The 27319-nt window shown below is 35.1% G+C and overlaps 1 protein-coding gene across 2 annotated transcripts in view; it reads left to right on the forward strand.

The window, feature by feature from the left end:
• Positions 1-27319, forward strand: part of LOC140165757 (uncharacterized) — an 83217-nt gene that overhangs the window by 12993 nt on the left and 42905 nt on the right. The window contains exon 1 of one of the 2 annotated variants that reach the window (XM_072189337.1): positions 19135-19211. The exons of the other annotated variant lie outside the window; for it this stretch is intronic. The gene's annotated coding sequence lies outside the window, so the exon portion shown is untranslated. Of the gene's footprint in view, positions 1-19134; positions 19212-27319 lie in introns of those variants that run through there. 2 annotated transcript variants of the gene reach the window in all.

A 27319-nucleotide genomic window follows, 5' to 3' on the forward strand; every position in this document is an offset into this window, starting at 1 on the left:
CTGTTTATAGTATACCTGCTATATAGCTTGGAATATCTAAGATGTCTTATACTTGATTAATTAGAGTCTGTCGAAGTCGTCTTACTTAGGTTGTTGCATGAGGAGTTTAAGGCGATATAATACCCCGATTTTCATCAGTACCCCTCTTCTTTTTTTTCTTGCAAATTTATTAAGTACATATATATGTTTATCACCTCATGTCCTGAACTTATAAAATATATCTACATATAAAGTGAATTTCAACAATTTTAGTAAGTCATTTTAGCCCTATATATTTTTTGTTTTCTGTAACCTAGTAACTCAGATATGTGTTTCATAACAAACCATAATTTATTCTTTTGAAAATGTTCAAGTAGGGTACATGAATAGAATACATTAAATCCTTTGTTATACTCTCTATAGAAAATCTATAGTGGTGCATGCAAAATACCTACCATGATATAACACTGAATAAATTAAATAAACACTTATACAATGGATGCAGGTTGGAGGTTATAGGTCAATTGGTTCAGGTTTAATTTAAGCATCAATTTTGAATACACATGTGAGAGTCTGTGATATCATATGAGGCATAATTTTGATATTCTGTCTTTAACTGGATATATATCGAGAAGTGCATGGTGGATATACTAATATACCTTGGGATGTAAATGGTGAGTACAATTTAGAATGCCTAGTTGAGACGGATTTCACAAATAAATATAAAATAGTTACCAAAATCACAAAACTTAAGCTTACGGAAAACTACCCAATATGGTTGTATAGGTGACAAGAAATACAATTTTTTTCATCATTGATGTAGTATGGTTGTTGTAACCTGTTACCTATGGCTTAATTAAGTTTCAGTGCAATAATGTCGCAAGTTAAAAATGCAAAATATAGCTCAACATTGAAAATAGAAGCATTTTAACCAGTTCCTTTTTGATAGTTGTGGAGCACCAAGTTCATGAAGTCATAAAAGAAATCAGGAACCACTTATTCCCATTTTACATATCAACTTTATTTCCCTAATGTGTTAGCAACACATATCCAAAATTTTAACGAAATCCGTTGATAGTAAGCTTTCCAAAATGAAGTGAATTTAAATCATCAGTGATGTACCTCCTTTTGGCTTCTATCTGTAAAAGCATGTAAGCTACATTGATACCGATACCACCAATAAAACGAGAAGATTTGCCCCTTCATTTTGCATACCACTTTGTCCAATTTTTTTTGTAATTTCTTCACAAAATGCAAAAAATGCAAAAAAATCAATGGGTGTAGTACCCCCTTAAGCTTATAGGATGTTGTTAATGTGATAACACACCACTCCACGCCATACATAAATTCTCCCAGTCACATTTCCCCAATATGAAATTTAAAAAAAGTTAAATTTTAATATTACTTCTATTAAAGTTTGGCAGAGGCGGGGTTCGAACTCACGGCGGACCACGCCGCTTTGGATATGCTCTATTAGCCTAGCGCCTTAGACCACTCGGCCACTTGTCTTGATGGAATCCATTTGAAACTTATTTGAAGATATAATCGCAACTTCAATATAGGCCTACCACGTGACAAGCAAAAGCAGAAAACGTACCATATTTTGGAATTTTATTTGCCTAAAAACATTAATGTGTATTAATAGCGCTCAATTGTTGTTAATCCGACAATAATAAATGATAAATGCGCGTCTATATGGACAATACATTATATCGATTTTGACATGTGCTCGCACGGTGTCAGTACATTAGCATGGTCAGTAAAATACTATAGAGGAACCTACCATTTTTCTTGTATACACGTTCGATGTTTTTATCAATTGCATAAAAAATCCATTTTAGACCCCAAATGTTTCTTCGGGAAATAAAAGATTAGAATATCATAAAAACGAAACAGTAATCTTTTGCCGGGTCTAATGTTATTTCTACATAGAATTTTTAACGTTTTTTCTATCCTTATTCTTGCTCAATTAAAAAAATATTTTGGCGTATATAAAATTTAAATAAAATTCTCTGCCTCATAAACGACCTCAAATATGCCACAATTGGGTATCACGAATAGTTATATATGATGTGCAGTTAATATTCATATTTTCTTTTATACAGAGGATGCTTCAGTTTTGACAGGAAAAATATTTTCTTGAAAACCCTCTCACTCGGTTATTTCAAAACAGTAACCACGCTTCCCTAGAATGTGCAATAATTTAGCATTAAAATTTTTCTTATTCTAACATCAAGCGTTTCTAGAATAAATTATGGCGAAATGTGGTGTAATGTGATAAGATGAAGACTTGTTGTCATGGCAACATCAGTGTGGCATGCACTGTGATGACAAGTTACCGCGAATGAATTTTACGGGGATATATAAATTTCTCTATCTCCCGCTTTATATCTTTTCCTATCGTCTTGTTTCTATTTCTGACATGTCTCTGTTCTGTCATTCTTGCTCTGCCTCTCATTACTCTGAGATTCTGTCGCTTTCGGCTCTATATTACGATCATCTGTTTCTCCTGTTATTTACTATCTGCGAAGTACTATCTGAACATAACAATACAAAGGAATACACAAAAATACAAATAACAAAATACATAGATTGATATTTCAAACATTAATCACAAGGTGAATATAGCAGCAATAGCATGTAGTAAAGTAAAGAAAATGTAGAACATTGTAAAATTACCGGTATTTCATTTTCATGTCCATAATTAGTGCAATTTCAAATTTTCAGTTTATGTTATTTACATCTTATAACTTATACCTCACAATGTTGCTATTTGAAACATGGAAATCCCTATTTTCTAAAATTTACTATTCATCTTGGAATATCTAAAATTTCTTATACTTGATTAATTAGAGTCTGTCGATGTCGTCTTACTTAGGTTGTTGCATGAGGAGTTTAAGCTTATAGGATGTTGTTAATGTGATAAGATGAAGACTTGTTGTCATGGCAACATCAGTGTGGCATGCACTGTGATGACAAGATTACCGCGAATGAATTTTACGGGGATATAACTCTCTTATAATGTCTCTATCTCCCGCTTTATATCTTTTCCTATCGTCTTGTTTCTATTTCTCTCTGTTCTGTCATTCTTGCTCTGCCTCTCATTTACCATGAGATTCTGTCGCTTTCGGCCCTATTACGATTATCGGTTTATCCTTTTATATACCTTATATTTTTATCGCGTTTTTCATTTCTCTTTTCTTTTCTTTTCTTTTCTTTTCTTTTCTTTTCTTTTCTTTTCTTTTCTTTTCTTTTTTTCTTTTCTTTTCTTTAATTTTCTTTTCTTTAATTTTCTTTTCTTTAATTTTTCTTCTTTTTTTCTTTTTTTTTTCTTTCTTTCTTTTCATTATTTTCATTTCATTTCTCTCTGTCTACTTACTATACGCTTTCCCCTTCCCACACTCTGGTTACTTTTCTTCCCCTCCTCTCTTCCATCCTTTGCAAATAAAACTGAACACGATGGCGCGCGCCACGATCTTTGAGGTACATAAAATTGGTCTATAGTTTGAACAAATAGTATTTTTGCCTGCGAAATTTTCCTGGTAGACTTAATATATTTCAAGGTCATTATTATTGGAAGCTTTAATTACAAACTTGCGCGAAATTCAAAAGTCCTTTATCATGTCTATAATACTGATACTTTGATTATAATTGTTTTGCATCACTGGAAATGATTCAATGGATTTTGCATGAAATAAAAAATCTGATTATTATTAGCCAAAATAATGGAAAAAAAACTTAACTTTTATACTGCCATTATTCATTGTACGTAGTATACGTAAATGGAATGGTATGTTACCTGCACTTGCCATGTTCTGATTTTAAGAAACATGAGGACAATTCGGAAAACATTTATTTTCATAATGGATACTATTACATGCAGAAAACGGCGCATCGTATATCGTTTATCTCATCAGACATTCTGATACAATTGTTATTCTTATCATTGATACACAAGCACATGACTTGATGACGATAATGGATTTATAATGTCAGATAAAATAGAATTACCCAGATTTATTGTTATATAAAGTGTCCCGCAATAAATATTCTTTAAGGACACATTTTATAAATCATACACATTCAACTTGTTGTGCAATTATTTGTGTGGGATGTGAATTCTCAAAATGGTAGCCAACATTTGATTGGCTTCGGCCCCCCTTTTGAAATGCCAAAACATCTTTGACCCCCCGGCCCCCCCCCTCCTTAAAGTGAAGTTCTTTGTCTGTAAACCGCATGGTACAAGTGTAGTGAAAAGGTAAACAGTAAGTTTTTGAAATCTGAACGATTTACGATTTCCTACTGATATATTCTGCGGCTGTTTAAGGCAAAATCTGTACCAAAACTCGGTTTGTTGGTCTCCCTCTTTTAACGTGCCAAGAAGTTTCTATCGTCTTGCCAAAAATGCTTCCCCCTATTATGTACACATATTTATTTCACCATCCCAAAAATGATGGAAAAACAACTGTAAACCGAAATAATATAAAAGCTTTAATTATTTAGGTTGTTTTTAAGGGCATTTTTCAGAAGATTTTATGGTAAATAGTCAAATACATGTTTTTCTGATTTCAGCACCAGACCAGTTATATGCTGTTTACTTGTATTTTCAGGCAATATGCAATTCGCAAGACACATGATCGATGCTATTTCTTTGTATTCTACATGGAAGACATACATGACATATACGGTATGACACCAATTGCTACGACGCTATTTACAGTTTGTATACATGAAGCAAGAGTGAACTTTTTAGTGGGACACTTTATAATGATAATAATTACATTCATATCAATTATATATCCATCCGTTATTCCGTTTACCTGTAATAGATCCCTAATGCACTTACAGATAGCTTGGCTGCGTTAATATCATTATTTGTGTCAAATAAAATTAGTATCTTACGAATCACTTGCTTTATTTATATTTCAGATTATTGCTTCTAAAATGCACCGATGATATATACTATGGATAAGAAAGATGCTTCTATTTTTACAATATATATAATCAGTACTAAGAGTCGCCTATTGTTTTTACTAATTAAGCCATTTAGATCGCTTTGGTTTTACTTAACTCCCACGTCGTGTTGGTGCGCATTATCCAGTGACAGCTCGAAAATATATCGGGGATTTGTCTTCAGAATTGGGATTTTATGCATGGATTTAGCAACAGACCTTAGAAAAGTATACCGTCGCTCTTCTGTCAAAACCTCGTAAATCCGACATTTTGTAGGAGGAAGGAAAAACAAAAGGAATACAAAAAGTCATTTTCCAAAAGAGTTGGAGTTACGAGGTTTTGACTGAAGCTATGAATTGATAGTAAAGTTACATTGATAAAGAAATTAAACACAGCCAAATTAAAAAGTCTCCACTAGTTCCATCCCCATTTAATCAGAGTCTGATGAGTTTATGGCAAAATAATTTATATAATAATTTTCTATACACTTTCCTTCGAAGGTTGATATCAAATTTGATATCAAAAGTTTTATCATCGTGAGCATAGGAGCCGTTGTTTGGAAATTCGTGCAATTTTAAAAATGACAAATTACGAATTGACCATCAGACTCTGATTAAATGGGGGTGGAACTAGTGGACACTTTTTAATTTGGATGTTTATTTATAACTGCATTAATTTCATGAATCGGGATGTACATTTACGTGTGCACATGGTACATGGTCAACATGTATATGAAATATGTAGTTTCAAAACCTCGTAGGCCTATGTATAGGTCAAAATAGATACATGGTTTTGTAATAGAAAAACTTTCCTGCTTTCTGATTGGCTGAGCCAAATAAAAATTTGCATAATGCCTGTAGCAAACAAAATGAATACAAAAAGTCATTTTCCGCATGAAAGACACAAACTTAATCTTTCACACAGGGGTGATTTCAAATGGCGTCAACCATTGAGGTAACCCATTTGAAAAATATGTATAGGCCTATATTTTGATTTGTTAGTAAAATAAAACTGAAACAATGATAGGTCTATATGTACATATTAAATACTTTACTATTAAAACCGCAAGTATATAGTTAAAAACAATACAAAATAGATTTAGGTTTCATAGGCAATTTATTTAAAAATCTCAACGTGTACTTTAGTATTTGGCATTTGCAATGAAAAAATACAGTGACCCCATTAAATAAGAATTAAGTATAGTATATAGCGCCAATGTTGGTTTAAGCTTAAGCTCCTGTATTAACCATTTTAATGCACACAGCGCAGCGGTCAGAGACTTTAGTTCGGGACATATTATAAAGCGTATACACTTTGTATCACAAAGGCAAAAATGCTGTTTGCTCAAACTACAGGCCAGTTTTATTTACCTCAAAGATCGCTAGAGTGGGAGAAACATGAGAGAGGGGAGGAGAGAGAGAATCGAGAGGAGGAGGGAAGTGGGAATGAGAGCGGAGAAAGGGAGAGTGGAGAGGAGAGAAGAGGGGAGAGAGGAGACAGCACATATGTGTACAAATTTGCAATCAACGTTGTTTTTCCGGACCATGGTGCGTCTTTAAGAAATAGTGTCGCGTGCCATCGTGTTCAGTTCTCTTTGCAAAGGAAGGAGAGATAGAGGGGGGGAGGAGGGAGATGAAGTGAACAGAAGGAAAGAAAGAAAGAAAGAAAGAAGTAAAGAACGAAAGAAAGGAAGAAAGGAAGGAAGGAAGAAAGAAAGAAAGAAAAAGAAAGAAAGAAAGAAAGGAAGAAAAAAGGAAGTAAGAAAGAAAGAAAGAAAGAAAGAAAAAGAAAGAAAGAAAGAAAGAAAAAGAAAGAAAGAAATATCTACAGCATATTTTAGAATTGGGCAATCGTCATTGACGTTTGATATGTTTGTAAATGGGAATTGATTTTCCAAGCTTTTATTTACTTTTGTAAGTCGACCTTGGTACCCATTGCTATATAGATTTCTATTGTTAGATTACTATTAATAATCGATAATAAATGTACCGAGGTAGGCCCTATCTATCACTTCGTTTATTTGTCTTTAATTGTTACTAATTTCAAATATACTTCATCAGAGGGCAAGTGTGGCATGCCATGTATACGTGTACACATTTAGTATATCTAAGGAGATGTGTTGCGTTATTTATTTATTTATTTATTTATTTATTTATTTATTTATTTATTTATTTATTTATTTATTTATTTATTTATTTATTTATTTATTTATTCAATACAAATGTACTGGTTTCACTAGTGTTTATAACCATTATAGCACTTTAGTGTGTTTGAGTATGAACTTTAGAGTGTGGTTATTTGAAAATGGAATGAAAGAATTAGGTTTTATTTTGTATTTGTAATATGTAGGAGTAGCGGTTCCTGGAAATACCAGTAACTAGAAAGTGTGGCTATTAATTATTTTCAGTTGTTAATAAACACGTCCGTGTATTTAAAAAGTGTTACAGAAACCTAAACATTTTTATTTGCAGTGTACACACGATTTTGGGCACATACTTTGTTATTGTTAATACAGTCCTTTTCCCCGGGCCTTTTCCACATACCTACGTTACCATTCGCTTTGGTGATTTGCTAGTATTATATATATATTTTGACCGCAATTTGGCGTTTTCAATTCGTTTTAAGCTTACCATGAAATTAACGCTGATATCTGGACATGCCCCTTTTAAAATATATGTCTGATCGTCGGCTTTTGCATGCAGATTGGCGCAGGATAGATGTCGTATTCCTCTATGTGGGTCTCTTGACGATATAATTACTTTAATTGAGACAACATCAAAATTTGTGTCTGTAAACAGGGTTCCTGTCTGAGTTCGGAACAGCTGTAGTCTTTGGTATCAATATCTCATAAAAAGAGCACGACTATAGCGAGTGTGTTTATATTTCCCGCGTGAAAGCTTGCGTCTACGTCTATATTATATTGCTTTGGATATGTTTATTGACAATTATTTTGATTTATACTAAGGATATACCAAACTGTTATCAAACTTGCGTTGTGATTGTCACTATGCATGAGATATCTCTTTGTATAAACCCTGCTATTCAGCAAGCCGGCCAATGACTGACCTTGTTGTATGGTTGATTGGGTACTGTGATCTGTTATAAAGCAAAAGCATACAGTTTACGACCGAGGTGTTTAGGACTTGGTCAATACATAATCCTACAGGGAACACAGTATAGAGGTTATCCGTGTTCTATAAGCTGCATATCCTATCAACGACTGCTATACATTGTTTAGGACTATCAAAAGAAGTACCTGCATGTGCAACCATGACTGTTTCAAAATAGCCCGCCAAGAGTCATGCAGGTAACTCCGAGGTCATGCATTGAATTGTTTTGAATAAGGAATACTACGGGAATCAGCGCCTTTTGTTAGAGGTCACACATGAGTAAAGTGGATAACCTCTATAGTTTGACAATGGAGTGAAAGACCATTATTGGCGCGGATATTAAAAGCACTGCCCCTTTGCGTGTATAGCAGAAAATTATAAATAATAATTTCGCTTACCGGGAGCGCTTTCGAGAAACTTTCGAGAAAATATGTTTATTGAAAAATAGAAGAACAAATTTTATCCTGTCATTCAGTCAACCATTCTCTAATTAATATAGCAATTTATCGTGTTTATATCGTGCATGCAGCATTGCTGAAAAATAGGAAATAGACAGCAAGGAGATGGAAGGCCTGGACTTGACGTGTCATGACGCACACCGACATCGCCCGGTTAATAATTACATTATACAGCAGAGACACTGAAATGAATACCCGGGATTGATGCACGTGAGTGTGCTATGCACGATTTGATATTAGACGATAAATCTTTGGATACCGGGGTAGAAAATGATGAATATCTCCCGTAATTGATTTAGTCTAAAGAGGCCAGATTTGGTTCCTTGCACTTGAATATACACGTTCAATGGATATGATAGTCGTTAGCTAGCGTCTTGATAAAGAAGCGTGCGTCTTGAACTCAAAAACTGACAAAAATATTATGATTTTATATGTGCCAAACTATAGTGCAGCGTAGGCTAGCTGCACTTACTCGTGCAAGCAGTGTAAAAGCATGTGACCATTGACCTTACAATGACGTATACATATTGTCAGTAGCCTAAGGTCGGAACAAGCATGGCGATTTCTGCCATGAAGATATCGGGGCGATGACACTGTGTGACGTTCACCTATTTTGACCTTTATATCTATTTTCGTCCGAATTTCCATGTCGATTTTTATCACGTTTATAAATCTTTATCCCCATCTCGTCCTTAGGCGGTGTATATTGTAACTGCATACAACATGTACAAGTATTAGGCATATAGGGGAAGTAAAAACAACATAATTATAAACAAAACCAAACAACCAAATCTAACTACTAACAAACAATTAGTGGGTTTTTTTATCGGGCTCGCCGTCGGACAAGTTTAGAACTGTCAAGCTTTCGTCAGACTTCTTCAGGACAAAGTAGGCCACCCCTTACCTACTGATGGCTCCGAAAAGAAACGTTCACTGGAGACTGCCCCTTGTCAACAAAGAACAAGCAGACCTCGCCTATCTGCTAATTTTAAAGGTTTGTTGGCTCTGAAAAGAGCCGTGTACCGAAGACTGCCCCTTGTCAAATGAAAACAAGCAGACTTCGCCTATATCTGCTCAATTTAAAGGTTTGGTGACTCTGAAAAGAGCCGTTTACTGAAGAGTGAAGACTGTCCCTTGTCAACAGAAAACATGTATGTAGACTGTATATACTGTAGTAGAAGTACCGTATACGGCTTCGGTACTAACAAACAATTATTAAAACCATGCAACCAACCGGGCAACCAACTATTTTATAAACTCGACTCACTAACAAAGCACAAAACATGATACAATCATACATTTATATAATTTTTAAAATAAGGTTAATCAAATTGGGTCATATTCCTCAATTGAACATGTGAATTGTATAAAGCTTAATAAAACTTTGGCAAACTGTAGATAAACTGTAAGCATTTCACACAGAGTTACCGTAAAAATGTCCCTATTTTGGGAAACATTTTAAATTAACTCATGCAGCTCTCGGTAGGCAAACACTCATTATTCGTTTAGTTTCCACACATGAATACATTTTTAAAATTCACTCATATAAAAAAAAAAATTAATGGCAACGAAAATCTATACCATATCATTTTAAAATGATATTGCAGATTTTCTTTTTTTTGTTTTGATATTAAAATAATTATGTTTTCATAAAGTTCTCCTTTCTCGTAAAATTCCTGTTTATAATAAGCTATAGGTCTGCTAAAAAGTGCTATATACGCAAATAGGTTCGTTTGGTAATTATTTTACTAAATATTATATATTTTGTATTATTTTGTTTGAAACGTCATTTGAGAGTCCATTAAGGATAGACAAGGTACTGTTGGTCGAAGCAGCCAAAAATATCGATTTTCATTATGTAAATCAATTATTATTGAAAAATAACAATTTGATGTTTTGCAAAAGTTCATTCTACAAACCATACACTTTCAAACCTTGCTTGATTTATTGTTGCATGAGTTATGTACGTTTATGTAAGTGTTGCAGGTGTTGCAGCCCGCCTACAACATAACTCAAGAACCACAGGACCTACAAAAGTATATCTGTGATATTTGAATTCTTCTACACACTCGCTATGAAATAAGCAATGCGATTTTTGCCAAAGCTGACTACCATTCGCAAGATGCTGTGAACTACCAAATCGCAACACTTTAAAATAGTGTCAAACCTTAAAGTAATGAAGTGTAAAATACAATCTATCACAAATTCATGCAAGTTACACCAAAGTTTGGTTACTCTTTGTGCTTCATTGACAATGCTATTAATTGCCATTGGCCATGAACAGACAATTAATCCATTGCCATTGGCCATGAACAGACAATTAATCCATTGCCATTGGCCATGAACAGACAGACAATTAATCCACAGCTTGTTTGTTCATTTGTTCGTGACATGGCCATCATCAAACTATAAGGCCAAGCTAACAATGTCAAAGATTAAAATACATGAGCAACATGCATGTGAAGCTGGTGTTTCCATAAATTGTTTACTGTCTACCCGATGAACTTGGGCCTTGTATGTCAAGGGCAGCCGGTGCATTATAGCTCAGTTGGTCATGTTGGTAGAGCATCGGGCTCGTCTTCCGAGGGTCTGGGGTTTAGGCAGGTACGAATGAAATAATTGTTCTTCTCAGTATCATTAATTTGATCATCTTCTTGTTCGAATGTTTTTATGCATACTGCAGTTACTGTCCGTTTTCCTATACACACTACACAGTGCTCTTTCCCATTGACGCGTGACCTCTACAAATAGCCCTACGTTAAAAGTATGGGGATATGACTAGTTAACGTCGCTGTGTGAAAAATAACCGGCCAATGTTAAAAGTACTCTTTTAAAGTTCTAGAAAATATAGTTTTTAAACATGTCCTAAATTTTTAGCTAATTTAGCTGTTTGGAAATATTCGTACTTTGGTGTTTTAGTTAATGTTATAGGTAATAGTACATTGCCTAGTTAACGTCGCTGTGTGAAAAATAACCGGCCAATATTAAAAGTACTCTTCTAAAATTCTAGACAATATAGTTTTGTAACATGTCCTAAATCTTTAGCTAATTTAGGTGTTTGGAGAGGGTCGCACTTTTGTGTTTTAGGAAGGATATGTAAACGACAGATAACACCAAAAATATGAAGAAATTATTTCCAAACCGTGTTAAGTCAACAATCATTATGTTGCTCATTTTCAAGAATGCTGGTTTACAAAAAGCAGGCAATTGTCTCATTTCGTGAACAAAGCTATACATACCATTGTTTCCTTTCGTTTCCTTTATAATCGGTTACCCAACTGAAGCTATAATACCAGCTTTATTGCGATATCGCACATGAAAACAGACACTTGTGCACAACCAGAGAAGATCCGATTTAATCAGTTGAGCTGTTTCAATGAGTGTTATCTTGGTTTAATAGCTTTTAATGGGGTTAAGGTTAGCCGAAAGGTTTTTCATGCGCTTGATTTCAGAGGGGCGTAAGTTCATAACAGAAACAGCCATGCAGAAAATGAACAAGCGTACCGGGAGGTACAGCGTGTCCCAAAAGTAACTTAACATTGTGAATTGGCCATATCTCAAATATTTTCTGCTTCATACCAAAATGGAGAACATATTCATATAGATTGATCTTTTAGAATTATTCTGATACCAAAACAGTATTATTGATGACCCTTTGACCTTACTGTGCGACTGTACATATGTGTGTATCAAACCCACAAAAGCAAGCTCATGTGTTCTTTGTTCAAGAACATGAATGATGTGCTTCCCTGAACAATAGAGTTGGTTCACTCACTGCGCACGCTACATTTAGGTATGAACATTCATGGATTACATGGCTTAGCGTAAGCGTGACTGCTGTGTTAGATTATAATTAGGATATATTGACAATATTAAACTTTACTTTAAAACAGTTGAAGTGAAGATGAATTTCCTATAGATCAACGGATTCAGGTCGTATGGTTCTTTGCCTAGACAAAGTCGGACAAACTCACTGAAGCAATGTTTAAGGAACAGTTTAATGTAAATTATGCACTACCCAGCCGAAATACAATCCAGCAACTAGTGCTGAAATTCCTATCAACTGGATCTGTTCATGATCTACTTCTGGCAGGACGTGGAAGAACAGGAAGATCGGCTACAAACATTGATGTCATACGAAGAGCGGTGGCGAAAAACCCAAGGCGATCAGTACGTCGACTTTCAATGGAGAACAACGTACCGCGTACAACTGTTCATCGAATCCTCAGAAAAGATCTTAAGTAGTTTCCATATAAAACCCAGATAAAACAGAAAATGAAGATTACGCATTGAAAACAAACAAACAAACAATCAAACAAACACAGCCAAATTAAACAAAACATATTTTAAAATGATAACACGTTATATCGTGTTCACGTCTCAAATGACGAGACTTATTTTGCGTTTATAAAGTGGGTTTTACGGTACGGTAGATATCCATTAATTTCATGCCAAAGGGTCATGACCACATAGGCATGTTTGGTATCATAACATTTCTAAAAGAATTATCTACATACTGTGCAATTTTTGTAACAACACTATTAACCCAACGCAAGTTATAGCAAATTCACAATGTTAAGGGACTTTTGGGACACCCGGTATAAGCCTACTTTAATAATTATAATAGAATATCGATCCACGGTCAAGACATGAAACTTGGCTCAGCTCGTGCCTGGGAGCTCGTGATGCGGGGGGGGGGGGGCACAAGCCGTTTTCGGCAATTTTCATGAGGATTTTATAAATTTTAAAATCGATTGGGGAACTTCCTCTGGCCCCTATGCCCGCCCCATGAAGATACGCCACCGTCTAGAAAATGTGTTGATATTAAATTTATAGAGCCTTGATATCTTTGATGAAATAAATAAATAACATCAACATCACAATGCAATTATTTGTAAATCGAATTTGGGAATATTCAACAAGATAGACTTAGCAGGCCTACAAATTTCTGAATTATATAAAGTGAAAAACAATCAATCACTGTAGTCAGCGAATCAATCAAATATACAAAAACTATAAAAGAAAGGAGCAAGAAAGAATAAAGAAATAGTGAATAAAAAAAAAGAAAGAACGAAAGAAAGAAAGAAAGAAAGAAAGAAAGAGAGAAAGAAAAAGAAATGAAAAAAGAAAAGGAGAAAGAAAAGAGGAAGAACAGAAGTAAAAATGAGAAAAGAGGAAAAAAACGAAATTTCAGCCACACGGGGACTCGAACCCACAAAATTTAATCATAATAGATTCAAAGTCTAACGCTCTATCCGCTCGGCCACACATCAGCTTACGCAATTGATTGCCCTCGAAGGGGATATATAATTATAATTTGACGCAATGACGTGATTACAATTGCGTCCGCATAATGGCTCTTAGAATAAACACGCATGTCGGCGCTGAAATTTTGGACGAACCCGATGGAGAAAAACCTCGTTTTTTGCAAAACTAGCTTCAATTTGGAGTGAAAATGAAATGGAATGGCAATTGGCAGAATGTTGAGAAATAATGTAGGTATTCAGATGTCTAAATTAACGTCCCGTAATCAAGATATCGATAATTTCACAAACCAGCTTTTTCTCAAGCAAATTCTCCAAAATTTTCCCCAAAAACGGGCTTTTAAAATTTAATCGGTAGGCCTACTGTATTTGGTTCTTCCCCATGGCAACATTATTTCTTTGATCGATTTGTAGTTCAATACGATGCGTAAACGTCATACCTTCTGTGCTGTCTACATTTAATATTCAATATTTCATTCAGTGCCCGGGGCCGGAGCCCGAGGAACTTTTAATAACCAATTTAAGTCCGATTTCTCGAAGCTTGGCCGAAGCGATCAGACTTCCGAAGCCAGCAAGCTAGCCCTATACTAATGTGAATCCATTTTATTGATTTATCTTTGGGTGATGTACTGTGGGACTATCGACTAATTATGGCGTAGGAAGCTTGACCAATAGCCATGCTTCGAGAAACCGGCCCTTAGTGGCTATCTTTTCTGACACATATCTCCATATAGGGTAGAAATTTGAGAAATTGTTGCATCATAATTATACAAGCAACGAAATACTAAAGCAAATAGTAAAGTCAACCTATTAATATACTTGTATGGCCTACTGTAGGTATAATATATAAGTACTAGAAGATTAGGGAGTGTTCATTAATACTTTTGTAGGGGGGGGGGGCTGGTCTTCCTCAAATTTTTCGCTCGAAAACTTTTTGACCCCCCCTCGATGGACCGCTAAACTTTTTTGACCCCCCTCTTTGGACAGACAAAACTTTTTGACCCCCCCCCATTATCGTGTAACAAACATACTTAAAGGGCAGGCCTATAGCAAAAACAACATCATATTATCATTGGCAAGCTAATATTATGAGGACAATGAAAATGACTCCTTTTGAGAAAAGAAGAACTTAAGCGGTGAGTTCCTTCGAACGAGACAAATTTGGCCCAGAAAACCGGTGACGTCATGAAATGAGATCTGCCCGCTGTGAGAAAAGGGACTATAAACGCTCTCAATGGACAGAACGTATACTGTTGCTGTTCACAGAAAAAAATTCCAAATTAAGTATTACAAATTTCATGGTTTTTAAACATATGGATAAAATCAGCCGCTTCTTTTTTATATATTAGACAATTGTGATATTACAATTCATATGTATATCAATATCAAGAGAAATATTAGGCCTAAAATAAATACATAATTTGAGCTTAGAATTCCATCTGAGACTAGCATATAAACCGTGTTAGTCCACAAACTCATGTATCTGATTTCCCTGTATATTGCGGAATTCTATATTGCAATGCTATAGTTTCATTTGGATGAAATATTACAAAGCAAACGCATAGCAACAATTACTGTGTGGGCTTTGTTCCCGAAAGAGAACAATAGCGTGCATATTGTTATGCAGCAGTATGGTAAGTGATAGTATACAACTCATTGTTGCTAATGTCAAACTTGTCAAAGTGATTGTGATTGTATGATGAGAGCACGATAAAGTGTCCGCTTCATTTACCTACGTCATCAGTCAAACGGGGGAGAACACGTACGCTTCAAACGGGGGAAGAACACGTACGAGGCTGAACTTTACCCACACAATTTCTCCTTTTTCAGGAGAAATACGAAAAAAAAAATTGCAACAAGTGTCAACTTGTAATGTAATAATTATTCTCTTCGAATAGAGATAAACTTGTTTTTGCTATAGACCTGCCCTTTCATAGTGTTGTTTCCAGTGGTGTGGTATCTGGGTCACATGTCTTTGAGGGAGGCAAATGTTTGAAACATTCCCGGTGGGACAATTGCGCATGAAAGACAAGGACATGGAAATTTTCATTTTATACTTAATTTAGATTTGTCCCAAATCAGGGTGTTTATCTGATTTTACAGGGATAAATTAAATAGAGGATTTATTTGGAGGTTTATAGGCACATCAGCATAATTTGGAATTTGGATCCGTGGCTATTGTGAGAGTAAAAATTCGTAATGCGCGCAAACCGCGCAAAAAATTTGGCCATAATTGAAGCTTGAATGGTCAAATATTGTTAAAATTGGAACAAATGCAAAAAGATAAAATGGTCAAATATGAGATTAATTTGGTCACGCAAATGTACACAGGTATCAGTTTTGGCCCACAAAGACCGTGGCACATGTGCCTACTCTGCCCTATGGTAAATCTACCCATGGGCCAGTGTACAAAATAATTTTGCAATGAAAAATATTAAACTGAAGTGTGCAGTTTACGTGAAAAGAAATCCAATTTATTTGCAATATTTTCTTGATTTAGTTGTATTTTGATCAGATTGGTACATAATCATATTTTGTAGCCTACTTTGAAGAGATATAAAATTCTATGATAAAAAGTGCCACTATTTCTTAGACCAACCCAGATGTTGCATGTTGTTGATAATCTTTAATGTTATATTAATCAATAGATATGTGTCATAATTTTTTCAAACAAAAGTACTGAAAACCCAAACTTGGCCATTGAAAAGTTATATTGAGGGTCTCAATGCGAGCGAAGCGCGCAAACATTTTGGGTTATGAAGAGGAAAACTTTTTGCCCCCCCTTTCCTACCACCTAAAACTTTTTGGTCCCCCCTCTTTTAAGGTCCAAAACTTTTTTGCCCCCCCTCCCTTTTTACCAGCCCCCCCACCAAAGTATTTCTGAACACTCCTTACCATTTTTAAATGCAAAGGGAAGGATTTTCAACCTTTTCTGGATAAAATTCTGGAAACTCAATGCTTGGGAGTGACGTAGCTATAATAGGTATGGATGGCATGGCCGCATAGCCTGTAGAAATAGATCATTTTCTTGCTATGACGGGCGGGAAATCGGATCGCACCCCGTCATTTACCGCATGTGATGCTGTGAATTACTATTTCATTGGCTGCTATGTAACTGAATCTCAGAATTCTTTATAATACCTGTCTATTTGTCGCTAACCTCATTTAACGCACCTAATGGCGGGTCACATAGCCAAGAGTTTCAAAATCCATCCCACAATTCATTGCAATATTTACGTCAACGCTAACTTGTACGCGTACGCCAATTGAATAAATTCGCTCTCACTGTCTATAGTTTGATCAGCTTGTAGTCGGAGGGCCTTGTGACATCGCGGATTAATATCAATATATTTTATTTCGAGAATTGTCTTGTGACATCTCGTAAGAAGCATCACAAATTATTAATTAATGTCCCATATTTTTGTCTAATTTCTTTAACACGCACGATGTATTATAGACCAGACAGGTCAACTATATCACTCTTAATATGGATCTACTTTTCGGCGCAGTGGTAAATGTCTAACACGAGTTGATCAAACTATAGGTTCAAAATGTTTTGTATTGTCCCTCCAACATGTGCAAGTGGTAAGGTCGGTCGGTCAGTCACATTTACAAATATTTAAGGTCATAGTCAAAACATGTTGATGTTAGTTTTAATACTATTTAGCCCAAATATGTGTGAATTAGAACATTTCTCTACAGCTTACCACTCTATTCATGTTTTCAAAACCGGTTAGGTATATACTTAGTAGTGTGAAGAAACTGTTTAAAAAACCTTTCAGAATGTCAAACTATTTGAAAAACAACCTTTTTCTGGAATTTCCAAAGTTAGAAATAATATCAATTTTTCGAACAGAAAAAAACCCTTTTCTATGTTAATATAGGGTCGGTCGGATAAGGATAATTAAACAACCTTATTTTTGCCCTATTGACTGATCTTCAATCGAAAATCAGTCACAGGCTCACTGTATACTCTACTGGTGCAAAATCTTTTCATGGTCACTTTTCATGTGTCAAAACACAACCATGGCAACAGTTATGACAGTGAACGGGCAAGATATTTTATAATCTCGTGATACTTCTTAACCTCGCATTTGTTGTTACGTGTATGGCAAGCTAAGCGGCTCAGAACGTGGGACTAGCTACGCGCAGCTTCTTTCTCGTTACGTGCAGCTTATTAACCAATCAGATTCGCGGTTTTAAACACGTGGAGCTGATGTAAACATCCTCTCTCACAAATATTACGTTGTTAATTTTTGTAAATAAAAATATCTGTAGTATATCAGCAAAAAATGGTATAGGTGCTATTAAAGTAATATCTGAACAAAATGATGATTGTTCTATATTTAGGGGGCTATCATTTTCTTCGGAAGGGATCCCAAATATAGGGGGTCATACTTTTTTGGAAAGAAAAATAAGGGGGAGGGGGGTCATAAATTGATAATGACAAAATGTAGGGAGTCACAAGATGACTACAGATAGTGTGTTTATTGTATTCAAAAGACTGATTTCAATACAATTTTAGCCTGTCTAGGGGTAAGGTACGTGTATCGGTGGTGGGAGTCGGGGGTCATAACATTTTGATGCCGAAATAGTGAGGGCCGCAATTTATTGACGCCGACTTTTGGTAAATTTAGGACCCCCCCCCCCGCTCCGAAAAAACGATGACCCATTTTACTCTCTCCATATTTACACAGTGGCATGTGATATCGCTTTCCCTGCAATATCTTTACACAGCGCTTTACATCAGTAGTAGTTGTTGTTTGACCTTCATATCCCCTGCACCGCTAATACAGCCCGAGTATAAAGTTACTTGCTATTAAACACGGTGTAAACTTGGAAACACTAAATAAATATGCTTTGTGTCATTTTAGCCAGGCATTAGCAACATGTTCTCTTGACACGTGCTGTGATTTGGCCTCCTTTACCCGTTCGTTATCTATGCTAATTCCGTAAATTAATTACAAGATAATAATTGTGAAAGAGGATACCTATAACTATACTACGCGCAGCTAACGACCCAACCACGTGATTAAATTTGACAATTTTGATTGGTCAAACAGCTGCTCGTAACGAAAAAGAAGCTACGCGTAGCTGTTCCACGCTTTTGGCCCCCTTGGCTTGCCATATACGTGATACCGATCGATGTTCACTCCATCAACGGCAGGAAAGTGCAAATTATAGGAATGGTATAATAGAGCAATTTTGAATTGATTCAAATCTGTCACGCTAAGCATTCTGGGATTACGTTACACTGCTTCTCTGGAATGATTATGCCATAATGCGATGCTGTAGTAGACTTTAACATCAACATGAAAGCGTGTTGGGTTTATAGCAGAGATTCAGAAGGGAAAGAGTAACCTTTTTCATGTTTTCGAAACGTACCGTACGCGAGGGATTTCGTGTCCTGACTGTTACACATGTCTTTTAGGTTGTCTTACAGTGAAGTAAGTATAATATTATTGCATTGACTCCTCATTCTCTTCGTCTTCCCTATCCTCCTCCCGGATCCTCCTCTTTCTCTTCCCGTTCCTGCTGCTATGAGTTCAGCAGCAGTAGCAAAAATACTGCAACACATGCTGAGCAGCAGTGTCAAGTCGTGATCATCGTTATTATATAGATTGTATCATCTCAGTCTCAGTCATCACCTTCAGGAGCTTATTCATGACGATGATTTGTTAAAATGTGTTTTATAATTATTGTTTCCAAAAAACAATGCAAAGAGCTTCGTGGCATTGTTCTGTTGCAGTTGCAGAATTTGCCCTGAAAGTTTAGCCAATGCGTTTTTACCATAGAACTGTATATAATAACAGATCCAAGGTGTTTACACCAGTGTCTTATATGGTCCGAATTAATTTAATCGTGAAGCTAAAAGGTATTTGAAAATAAAGGGTCTAAACAGCAGATGCGACGTTGTAGCTTAATAATGTACAATTGCAGTAAATTGAGGTGAAATGACGATATTTTGCTGTTTCTGAAAGAAGAAGGGCTAATTGTACAATTTTAAAATTACACAAATCTGTTTACTGAAGGAAATAGCACATTATTGCTTTAACATGATTTTTATTGTTATTATAACTGTGTAAATAACACTGTAACACAAGTTAAAAAAAATATCATGCTCAACCTTTACCATGTTTACCAAACTCATGAGAATTCGAACTTGTATCGATACATGATATAGGAAGACGCATGCCAATTTCATTTGTTCTATAGCTACAGACGTGCGTATTTTGATGTACATATTATAGAAAAGTTGGAAACTAGACATTAATCCATTCTGATCTGTCGATCGACTGGGCGACAATAACACTGAAAACATGGATAACACAAATGTCATGAATTTGTGAAATGTTTTTTCCCAATTTAAAAAAAAAGTGCCTGCGAGCGCGAGCAAGCCCAAACTTTCATTATAGTTACACGTTTGCAATAATTATATTACTTCCAGAACTTATACTAACACTTTTTCTGTGTTTTAACTTTATCTTTATTGATGCATTGCCTAATAAGCTCATTTGGTTTTTTATGTTTTATTTTCATTTAATAAACTTATGTTGTATTTTCCTTTACTTTGGCCGTATTTGTATTTGCAAACACCAGTTTGACGAGGGAATACAAAATTCTCGTGTCTGAGCCCAAAGAAGCAATTTGGGACTTTAGATGTATCCCTACGTGCTTGTAAACAACAAAGGCTTTGTAACTTATTAGACCAAACTGAACATTGCTATCTTCAGTAGATAGCTAGCAGTGAGGTTTATTCTAGTGTTGTGTGTATCGAGCTGCATTTTGTTAATTTGCTAAACTCTCTGGTGCACCATAGCAAATCCAATTTTGTTGATGATACCGTGCTTTTTGTGAGCCGTGTTAAAATATACTCAAAAGTCAAATTCCAAGTCCACACCAAAACATTGAATAAAATCCTGACGCCATTCAAATGTAGTATAGGTCACGGTATAGAAACGTGTGACACTACTACCACATTTGATTAATATTGGCCATATCATATATAAAGCCTACATTGTTGTGGTATCCCCATGCATGCATGCTAGGAATGTCCTTTGGGCCTGTCCGACATGACCATGATAGACAGTAAAAAAATCAACTTTTTTCCTGCACTTGCACTCATTTATTAGTAATAATTACGACGAATGTAAGTATACTTCCAAAGCTATAACTTAATTATAATTTTTCTGCTCAAGCTTGAAACAGTAAGACACTGCATGCATGCGTTTTATGTGCATTAAGAAAGAGATTATAAAATCGACAGTTTTAAAGAATAATACGCAGGATATTAAATCTTGTGTCTATCAACATTATCTCCTGATTTTAATGCAAACAGAAAGGAAATTACATCCACGGCACACCACACTGATGAGTATATTTTGTGTTTCTTACATGCGTCTCACGGTTTTAATGAAATTGGTTATTGTTTAAAAACAAATATTCATCTCCATAAAACAAACGTTCATTATTGTGCTGTTGTATTAAGGCGGGTCGAAGGGGAGCATGACCTAACATAATCGACAACAAGATGACCTAACGGTGTTTGCACTCAAATATCGAGACGAATAAAGTTGACACACAAGAAGAATTGTATGGGCTCTATAAAGCAGATCCCAATGCTTGATATATAAGAGATGTCATTTCTTCCCCACGTGTATAATATTTCTCGGCCTCGGGAAGGGAAAAGCGCCCAAAACTTTCATTTTGATTATTAATATTGGCCTTAAACTCAAGAACCACCAGACCCAATTGAAAAGTGATTATGGTTTTTTTGACTCATTTCCTATAAGATCAAATGTATCAAACATTTAAGAATTACACTGCAGTTTTAGTTCAATGCTTAAAACTGATAAAAACTGCTCCTGCCATCCCATTCGCCTTAATGCGGAGTATCTATTATACCGTGAAATTGTGAAATGAAATGTTGATCATTGTTGATGTTATGTATCACCCGTGCGTCTGTAATTACGAGTATATTCAACAAGACAAGAAGGCAGTAGTACTCATGGGGGATGCAAGTCTATTAATTTTGAAGAAGCGAGATTAAGAAGAGACTGAAATGAAGATGAAGAGAAATAGCCTCGGAAATTAGATGATATACACTGTTAAAAGGCTGGGTAAAAACTCGTTGTGTAAAACATTTTACCCAACATTTGTTTATTTTCAGTAATTTACCCAAGTTGGGTAAAGGTGCTGTTTTACCAAACCGATGGTGTGAACAACCCTCATGGGTTGGGTAAGGTTTTTATTTTTACGAAATTTTGGGTAAAATGTTACCCACATTCGGTAAATTACTGAAAAATGTTGGATAAAATCGGGTTTTCACCGAGTGCTCTAACAGTGTAGAGAGCAAATGCAATATCGAATGTTGCATTATTGAATAGATTAATAGATAATTAAATTACAATTAAATTTGAAAGTATCTAATTTCATTTGAATCAGAAAAAAGCGATAAAAGAAAAGCGGGATGGAGAGGGAGCGAGTATAGAGTGGGAGAGCGAGGTTGGGAGGAGTGAGCAAGAGAAAAGAGAAGGAAGGGAGAAAAATGGAGACATGGAGGAAGAGAGGAGAAAAAAAAGGGAGACGGAGAGGCAGAGAGAGAGAGAGAGGGGGGGGGAGAGGGAATCGGAGAGAGGGGAGAGAGAGATGGGAGAACTAGAATATGAAATGTGAACATGCAATGATTTTTTAAATAGCAATTTCCTCTTAGCTTTTTATTGCAAACTTCATTCATATTTGCATGATCTCGAATTGGCGAGGAAAGTCAATGACACGATAGTTAGGTAGAAATCTGACATGTAGATGTTCAACAAAATTGATTATCTGACATGAAATGATCAATGGAATTGATAAATTCATTAATTTAAGAGTTCGCATTATTTGATTATCGTACCTCTTCTGCACACGTCACCTGGAGCTAATTAAACCCGTCACCATGGTGACAGCTCAAACGATCACATGTAAACACATTCATTCATTCATTCATCTATCATAGTAAGCAACGCTGTCTTTCCGTGTTACGGGGCGTTTTGAAGGATGTATTCGGCAGGAAAATGTTGCCTTAATTGATGCCATTATGATATCTTTACAAGTACATAAAAATGTAGCCTAAGTTCCCGAAAGCATAATCTTTAGGAACGAACTGACAGAATCATATAAAAGTATCAGATGTTGAGAAAACCACTTCCTAGAAATTATGTTTATAAACTTGCATGTAGTTATTTATATAAAATGTTTAAAAAACATTCGACAAACCCGTTCCATCCTGCATCCGCAAAATGCAAGTCTATAATTAGCATAAGACTGCTATAAAATCAAGAGGAATATATAACAGGGAACAAGCTAGAAAAGGGCAAGGACATGGTGAGAACATGAATAAGAAAGAAACTTAAGCAGATAAATAAGGAATATATATCCACTTGGGAGATGATAATGTTGTCTTTCCACATCTTGCGGCGTCTTACGGCAAGTCATTACCAGAATTATAAGTATGAATATGATTTACGAATAAACAAGAGAATGAATGGTGAATAAAAATATAGATTGACGAGGGAAGAAAATGGGGAAGGAGCAAGATTGGAAAAGATATGGATCTTTTGCAAAACCTCCAGTTTTTCTTTCTTTTGCAAAATCCTTTTTCCTTGCTTTTTTTGTAGATACATTTAGAACATTATTCATGTTATTTGCTTTTATGGCATAAAACTGCATGCATGCTAGAATTTGCGATATATGGGCATACTCCTTTAGGCATTTACTATTTTTCCGGGTATTAATCATATTTTGTAATTACAATTCCTTACTGTCATGGAGGCTATGTGGCATCACCAGGATTGATGGAATGTGTAATTATCGTGTTGCAGCATATTTTAAAGGGAAAAACACAACATTGAGGGATGGGGTATGAACGTTTGGACAGTATTTATTGTAGGACATTATAGAGCACATCAGACATATCGAATTGCATTCTGAATACGAAGAATGTCCTTCTGATATCAAATAATTTTGATTTTTGAAATTCGCAATGTACGGTAATACACATTTTATGGCAAATGATTAAAAATTGATATTTTTGATATTTAACAGTACTCGAAGTAAACTTTATAAATCTGATGATTTACACTTAAAGTGTATGTAGGTGGGATGAAAAGCCGACGATCAATTTTGACCTTTCGTATTGAAGATATGTATTTTTTTCCCAAAACACCAAAAAAAAAAAAAAAAAAAGTCCATATCTTCAATATGAAAGGTCAAAATTTTCATTGATCGTCGGCTTTTCCTCCCAGCTACATACACTTTAAGAATATATCATTAGATTTATAAAATTTACTTCGAGGACTGTTATATATCAAAATGTGAAAAATATTAAATTTTAATAATTTGTCATCAAATTTGTATTATATCGTGAATTTCAAAAAATGAAAATTATTTGATATCAGAAAGACATTCTTCGTGTTCAGAATGCAATTCGATATGTCTGATGTGTTTTCATGTCCCACAAAAAATACTGTCGAAACGCTCAAAACGCTCATTCCAGATACCTTAAAGGAGAAGTACGGTACGGAAAACTATATTCAGGCCATTTAAAGAAAATAGTTAATGCAACCTTATCCAAAGATCAAACAATGAATTGAAAGTGTAGATTTCCCATAATTTTCACCAAAAATTAAGAATTGACATTTTATTTTTGATGCAGTTAATTATGCTTGTATTTTAACAACGGAATGGTGATGCATGTCACTGCCATCTGAAAAGTGGGGATGACATCTGTATATTACTGGAATCGGTGGTAGTAGCTTACACTCTTAACATTACGTGGTCAGTTTGACATTTTTGTGGTCAAAAGGGGTAAAATACAATGACACATTTTGTGGTTAAAATTTTGGCCACGTTTGATACATATTTGACAGTGACACAGGGTCAAAATGACAGTTTGTTTAGTCGGTGCAAAAATTACCGCGTAGTTTTAAGAGCGTATTATATAATTGTGACGTGTCATGTCAAAAGGAGACACTTTTGGGCAGGTTATGAATTTTGAGGTTTTTACATAATCTAAATATAGAGATATTTTGCTCTACAACGCCGTTTTCTCCAATGAAATCGGACATTCCTAAGCGAAGATATTGAGTTCGTAAGTTATGGTATTATAAAATTGGAAATTAAGATATCGGCCTTTAAAAATATTATTGACAATGTTGAGAGTAGGAATTAACTTGAAAAATGTCTCAAAAAAATACAAGATGCCAGTTATATTCCGGCCTGAAACTATCAGACAATATTTTTAACATTAATAACATCACAAATTCGCAGCAAACCCAAATTGTGAAAAAATCACCCACCGGCAGATTTTTGGCTATTTCTCCATTTACGATCCTGCCCAAAAGTGTCTCCTTTTGACATGACACGTCACAATTATAATTTTGGTACAATTATTTTGCTTCGTTTCTGTTTTGCATTGGTGTTCAGTATGAAATATGTATATGTGAGATGGCACATTCGATGAATACTGGTAAATTTCAAATGATAAAGATGATTGCATGCATGACAACGTGTGAAGGTGCTGATATTTACAGCCACTTGTATGAAAACATACATTGATTAAATGTAAACTTTACAAGATGCTTGAGACTGTCACAAGTAGCATTCGGTGAATGATGGATTGTATAATACATGATAAATGTAGGTACTGATATTTACAATCCATGGATATTTATGGGTCCTTGATGAATACAAAATAGCGTGATGAGCACTTTGGGGTTTTTATACGAATAATATTTGAATTTGTTTTAAAGCAGGTATAATTTTTATGTTTTGTATAGTTTTGAAACTTGCATCGAATTTTGAATTAGGGGTTCATTCATATATTTTCATGACTAAACGGTTGTTTATGCCCGAGGGCCGCTTTTGTGATTCTTATTTCCTGAAAATAATAACAAAACATTACAAGTAACATTATTAAAAAACATGATTTTCCTTCATTTTCCCTACCCGGCGATCTCACATCCGGGACACCGGGCATAAACGCTGTTTATGCCCGGCTCTCGAATAATCACTCGCGCCGTTACATAGCGTGTATGTATGAATTCCCGTTAATAAATTTAAAGTCTTTTATTTACCCAACATGATATGATAAATTTAAGTTTTTTAGTTGTACTTAAGCTTATCCGGGAACATTCTTAATTCGTTTGTACAGAGTCATCAATCGTGAAGGTTTCTTACCTAAAACATGATTTTATTGTACATTCGCCTTATAACATTGACATAACAATGTCAATCTCCCACAATTTTACAAAACAAAACCCGAAAGAAACAGGCATATGCCTATACCATGCTTATTGTTACGAGAGTTCAAACTTGATATATAAAGGCAGCAAATCCTCCATGCACATTTCATTTATTCCGAGCGACTAGACAGATGTATTTTGATATTATTATATAGTGCGTGTGTCAGAAAAGTTGGAAACCTTACACATTAATAAACGGAACATTGCATACGAACATGACATGAATCCTTTTTGAAAGGGTTGCTCTGATCTGTCGATCGACTACATGGACTAGGCGACAAAAGCACTGAAAATATGAATAACACAAATGTCATGAATTTGTGGAATGTTTTTTTCCCAATTTAAAAGGTTTGCAATAATTATTACTTCCAGAACTTATACTTACACTTTTCTGTGTTTTAACTTTATTTTTATTGATGCATTGCCTATAATGATGATGAACTCATCTTGGTTTTGTACGAATTTGCTTTTTTTTCTATCTTATAAATTTTATGATTGCATTTTCCGTATTTGAATTTGCAAAAATTGAACCCATTCTTGCAATTCGCAAAATCGTTTCAAGTCTTCAACAGCAGTTTGACAAGGGAATACAAAGTTCTCACGTCTGAGCACAAACAAGCAATTTGGGACTTAGATTGTACGTGCTTGTAAATAACAAAGGGCTTTGTAACTTATCATAAGACCAAACTGAGCATTGCTATCTTCAGTAGATAGCAGTGAGGCGCACAATATATGTGCGTAGAATTATTTTTTTGTATTGTTTATGTGCCAACGCGAGTAAATGAGACAGATTTCCACAAAATTAGAAAATTTGTGGTGGAGGCCAAAATAATCATGACGTGGCTGAATTAGCCATATTAAAATGTGATCACTTTATGTAAAACCTATGCATGGTTGCTATATAGGAGTGTCCTTTTGGCCTGTCCGATATGACCATGATGGAAAATCAACCCTCGGTCCACTTGCACTCATTTATTAGTAATAATTATACGACGAGCTTAAGTTGCTTCTATAAGCTAACATAATTATATTGGCTGGTTATTTTTCACACAGTGATGTTAACTAGGCAATGCCCATATACCTATAACATACACTGTTTGTAGAGGTCACGCGTCAATGGTGAGAGCACTGTGTATTGTGTATAGGAAAACGGACAGTAACTGCAGTATGAACTTAAAGGAGGATTTCGTGATTCTAGCATCCTCTTTTTATGACATTTTTCAGTAAAAAAAAAAAAAAAAGCTTATTCCCAAAATGTCAGTTGATTCTGA

This window comes from Amphiura filiformis, chromosome 1 (assembly GCF_039555335.1).
Source record: "Amphiura filiformis chromosome 1, Afil_fr2py, whole genome shotgun sequence".
Lineage (NCBI taxonomy): Eukaryota > Metazoa > Echinodermata > Ophiuroidea > Amphilepidida > Amphiuridae > Amphiura > Amphiura filiformis.